The sequence below is a fragment of the Polyodon spathula genome, chromosome 15 (assembly GCF_017654505.1).
Source record: "Polyodon spathula isolate WHYD16114869_AA chromosome 15, ASM1765450v1, whole genome shotgun sequence".
In the NCBI taxonomy this organism is placed as follows: domain Eukaryota; kingdom Metazoa; phylum Chordata; class Actinopteri; order Acipenseriformes; family Polyodontidae; genus Polyodon; species Polyodon spathula.
In genome coordinates this window covers 10,782,156-10,788,155 of record NC_054548.1, presented here as the reverse complement: position 1 = coordinate 10,788,155, position 6,000 = coordinate 10,782,156, and positions in this window count along the sequence as shown.

The following is a 6,000-nucleotide window of genomic DNA, read 5'->3' as shown; positions in this document are numbered from 1 at the left end:
CCTGTGACTTTTGCTAGTGCATTGCTGCTGACACACGTGAACACCTCGCTGGATAAAATAAAAACAGCTTCAGCAAGTAGGTATTTAATTTGCTTTGTGTTATTGTGCAATGCATGTGTATATGATAACAGTACAATATTAATGCTTTGTTTGTAATTGTTTTGTAAATTGTTTGTTTGTTTGCAATATCTTGCGTAATATAATTTGTTTTACGTAAAAACATTTCTGTGTTTTTTTATTGAACTAAGTTTCTTTTTAAGCTTCCTATTGATTATTTTTTTTACATATTATCTGATTCAGTGTTTAAAATTAGGTCTAGTCATGACAAAAACGGCACATTCTGTCAACTTGACAAATCTGTCTAATACAGCCCTTAATCCTAATATTTTTTTATCCCGACCATTTCATAAGTATTTTAACAGTGAGAGAGAGAGAGAGAGAGAGAGAGAGAGAGAGAGAGAGAGAGAGAGAGAGAGAGAGAGAGAGAGAGCTTTTATTGGGATTTTAGCACTGGTTTTAAATGAGGCATTTTAACTGAGTGTGTTTTAGACAACCATTTTAGAGTCGATTTGGCAAAGCGGGAAGAAGAGGTGACTAGGGGCTTATGGTTTTTAAAACTTTTTTTTTTTTTACCAACGTTGTTGTTTCTCTGCCCCTCCCTGATAGGTGCAGTGAAGGAGCCTCAAGGGTTGCTGGACCCGACCATTGTGTTGACACTAGACACCCAGGAGGATTGGACTCAGGTGTGGACAGATCGTTGGAGTCCAGTAGGTGGGGCCTCTGCACTGCCAGTTGTATTTTTCCCTATTGTTATTTTAATACTTTGCACCCTTGCCCAGTGCTGGGCCCTCTTTTTATTTTGATACTTTGCCACTCTAGCCAGTTAGTGGGTGGTGACTGATTTGCTGAAGTATTAACTGCTTTTGCCATTTCTTTTACGATGATGGTGTTGTCTGTCTCTGGGCACACTGGTCTCTATTCTCCTACCTATGTTGCAAATTAAACGAACCTGTGCAAATTAATGGTTTTATTGTTGTATACTGGGTCCTGGTGCCCACTACCACCATGTGGCATAGTCAGACTACATATATATTTTTACTGCCTTGCCAACGTGTACCATGACACTTCATTATATGTGACCATAAAGAACCCCAAGGCTGCCCCCCCCCCCCCGGAACACACATCTAAATCTCAACAACAGTTGTGCTAATATACTTTTCAAAGCCGGGGGACAGAAGCAAAAGAGCACAAGATGTTAGTAATTTAGCAGCTGTTAGTTAGAACGGCTCACTAAATAAATCAGAATCATTAGCAGACCACAGCATTCCAAACAGGATGTGATCCTGTTGAAGAGACACACTGGCATAATCATGGTATATCATGGTACTGCAATAGATGGTTCATACCATTATGATACCATGAATCATACTTCGATTATAACTACCCTTGTTCTTCCACAGCATCTGTGGTAGAAGTATTACATTGTTAATGTAGTGCCCCTTCACTGCCATTGAAGACATGATAGGAAGGTCTACTGCTTTGTCAAGTATCCAGTTTCTCAAAGAACAGTGTTTTTACTGGGGCGTCATGTTCATACAGTAATATGCATCCATAGAGGTGCATACTGTCGATACATATACAGGTGCATTAATAGACTCTCTTTGTCTGAATGAGATGATTTGGGGCTGAGAATAGTACATATTAGAATACCCTAACGCACCCACACTTACACACAAGGTTTTCAAAAAATACACATATTTAAATCCATATATACATTTTCACTATACCATGCACTGTCCCAGAAAGCCTGTTCAAGATAAAGAGGAAAACACTGTTAGAGTTGCTTGTTTTTGAGAGAGGTAAGAGATATTGTCATCAGCGTCATGCCGGATCATCCCAGATTTACCAGCTTTTGCATAAGATACCCATTCATAGCTGGTCTGAGTGTCCAAAAATGCACATGATGTCGTGACTTTCTGCACAGCAGCTCAGAACTTCAACTACTAAGCTAATCATCCGACAGGGAGCCCAAAAAGACAAAACAACTGACAGCAGTGTCTTTACACAATGTCAGCAATTTTTGGGGTTACGCCCTCACCATACAGAGCGATTTTAGGTTGAAAATGTTCCTTCTCCCATGCTGTTCCATAGTCTCCTTTAATAAGCTAAATGCATTACTGTACTGGATTGAAAAACAAGCTGCAACTTGTTTGATTCATGAGATGATAGGATGACCAGAGTTATTTTAAGCCACTACATCCTTAACCCTAACAAGGCCACTGAGGAATGTACAATCCTTGCAGTCTCTAAATATCATTAAAGGGGCTTTCTAGAAAACATATCTATCAATTAAAAAATGTGTTTATTCATGCTTAGCAACAGAATATGCATAGGGCACACATAAAAAAAAAAAAACATTTTTCCAATTTCTCCCAAAAAAATAGAGTTTTCAGAATGATGTATTTTATTAAGGTTTTCATAACATTATCAATAAAGTTTTTGTTATAAATAAATACACACCTCATATTTATTTACTTACCACAAGTAAGTAAAACAAGTACCCATTAAAATATCATCAATTATTGCCTCTTTTTTTGCTTTTTTGCAATTTGATTTACATGGCGCTTCTCCACGGACCCTGTAATGAATCTCATTCTAGCAGCCGATCAGTTAATAACACTGGCATCAGCATAAGCATGCTTGGCTCTCGATTATAGAGTTTGCTCTTAAGTTGAATGGTAAGTTGTTCAACTTTGAACCATATAGTTTGCTGTTTGTGTCCAACCCTTGCCTTTCCATTACATTCAATGGGCTGAGATGACAATTAATTAAAGCCTGACCATCCATTAGGCTCACTGTCCTCCTGTCTCTTGCCTGAATTTCCATCCACTGTTACAGGGTTATGTCACTGCAACAACTCCTAGCCCAACCCAGGTGTCCTTCTCTATTGAAACTAAAACAACCTAATAACTAAATAAAACGCAGGGTATTAAATTTAGCAAGGAACCCATGATAGAACATATGGGTCAGAATGCTACTCCTGCTGATTTGCATGGACTTCTGGGAAACAGGCAGAAAGTAGTGCCTGAATATGGGGGCTGGAACAACAAACCACTATACTTATTTAGTCTCTGCAAACAGGACATGTCCCTGCCATGCTAGTACAATATTATGTTGCTTTGTTAAAAGGATAAAATGTCAAGAAAGCAGTGAAAAACACTAAAGTGAAAACTGTTAATAAGAATTCGATGTAGTGTGGTTAATGAGAATGTTGTTTCACGTGCACTTAAACAAAATCTCACTAGACTAAACAAACATTGTTTTAAATTCTCAGAAGAGTTGTTTAGGTCAGACATCTTTCACGAGCTGTACGCAAACAAAGAATGGACACACTTCCCTGTCTGCATGCTTTTAAGTAAGTAATGAAATAATATAGAACACAGTCTCCAGCACATTTTTATTTTAATGATTACTTCATAAGGAAAATGTTGCATGCTGTCATGCTATTCATAATGATAGACTTTGTTTGATTCTTTAAAGGTCCCTGGTCTGGCTGCTTTTTACATCTCCTAAATAATAAAGACTATAGCTGTTTTTTTTAATCTTTCCTTTACTTGAAAGTGGTCATATGAATCTTTTTTTTATATATTTATTTAAAAAAGAATAATTATAATAACACCTGCAAATAACAAACTAGGCCTGTGACCCTTTTTAAACAGATGAGTTTTGTTTCATTCACTCTCAAATGTTTATGAAACATTCAAATATTCACTGACAAAACAACCAGTTATAATTAAACATTATCAGCAGACACGCTTCCTGATTGGATTGGGTTATAACATTTGAATGTCAAAATACAGCCAGTCTAGTTCCACGAGCAGAGTCATCATTAAGTTTCAGCACTGGCAGCACAGGGATACTGCTGAAAGTCAGACCGCAGCTAGATGGTTATGAGGACCAAGCTCTCTCAGAAACAACACTCTGACAAGAGACTTAGCACAAGACTTGAACATGAACCCACTTTGGGAAATGCCAGACAGCTAAATTAGGTGATCTGTGACCTCTGTGGAGGATTTGATCACGGATGATTAGTGAATCAGACTAAAAGAAACGGCAGACTTCCTGGACCGCCCAATGTACGCAAGATATCACTGTAGGCCATACTATACACAGGATGTTGACACCAGGCCAAAGAAAGGCATTCTCTCTTGAAAAGTAACTAATCCTTTATTCATTAGTAACACAGACTTTGTAACCTGAGGATGAGGGTGTAATCAGTATAATGTAAAATCGTACAGATAGGAGATGTGGCAGCATCATTTCAAAATGATTTTAGAGCGCAGAGAACAAATAAAATCTAAATTAAGCCTTACCTTGTGGTTCACCTTGGAATCCAGAGATGCCACATTTTGTAGGTTACTTGTCGGCCCTTTGGAATTCATTTGACGATTCAGTATTGAAGATTTTTGGCCAGATATTGGGTGAGTTGGTATTAGTGTGTATGATGATATCACCAGGCTAGGTGAGTCATTATGCTAATGTATGCTGACATAAATTACACACTGTAGCACCAAACTGGTAAATCTACTTAAGTTGCAATTTGGATCAGTTTTGAATGCCAGCAGCAAAAATAAGGCATTTCTCATTCAGAACTGATAGGATTGGAGATTATTGTTCGAGACTTGGCTTCTTGCTTATTTGCACTCATAAAATGAGATCAGACTTGAGTACTGTTAGTGCAATAATGAAAATGATCGATTTATATTTAGAGGACACGGCTGACTGTGTACCTTGTATTTCTATATACATTGTAATTCAACACAAAATGCCTTTCAGATTGCAGTAGACAGTGATTGCATCAGTTGCAGCTGGCCACCACCTCTGATAACTATGGAACTGTCTCTGTTTGATTTTATCTTGTGCTGTAGTAACAGAGAACTGCCTGAGACAGGAGAAAAGTTACCCCCGTAGGATATTATGCTCGTATCAAAGGGACTGTGGAGAAGGCCTGGATCCCTGTCTGTCAGCAGTGCAATGTGCATGCTTAGCATTGGATGTCATAGAGCCAGTGGCTGGGTTTGATTCAGTAGTACTCCACAGCTCACTCCCCACTGGAAGTGATAATGAGGGATAGAGTGAAGGGTGTATCAAGCCACAGACTAGCAAAATTGAAAATTAGACTAACTGCTAGAGACGATATTAACGTAGTACGTGACACTGTGATAAACCCAGAAGATTATCTTTCTGGTACACACTCAGGCGTGGAACATACCTGTGAATGCATTGAACAAGATAAGCCTGGGGTGGCCAGAGAACAGCCCCTGACAACAGGGCAGCACTTGGGGATAATATCAAGCATATAGATCTAGTAAAAACTATTTGGGATCGGGTGGTCCAGCGGACCACTCCCTTAGCTGTAGTTATAGTTAAAGTGCATACAAGGGAGAATACGTACATTGCAAAAAACAATGCAGAAGCTGACAAGAGCAAATGCTGCTGCTACACTCCCTCTGCACGTTTCTTCTGTGGTTGCGCTTTCTGCAAAAACAGAGCACATTGATGTCACTGAAGCCCAAGCTGAACTCAACACACAGACACAAGTTGAATTGTTGATTAAGCAAGGCTGTTATCTCGATGGCAATGCTCTGGTAGCCCCCCACAGCGTAACAACGCTCCATGATAAATGCCACCCACCACCCACCCACCCTGGATGCACCAGCACACTGGCAGAAGTGTCCAAGGATTGGTGCTTGAATGGAATGGGGTGGGACAGAGCAAAATACTGTCAGCAATGTTTAATATGTGTACAACGTAATGTAGGTAAACCCATTAAGACACGAATGGGACATGATATACCAGCAGTTAAACCATGGCAAAAAATTCAAATTGATTTTATAGGACAACTTCCACCATGCAAAGGGTACAAATACTGTCTTTATTGACAAATTTAGTAAAAAGGTGGTAGCATATGCCTGCAAAACAAATACTGCAACGACAGTA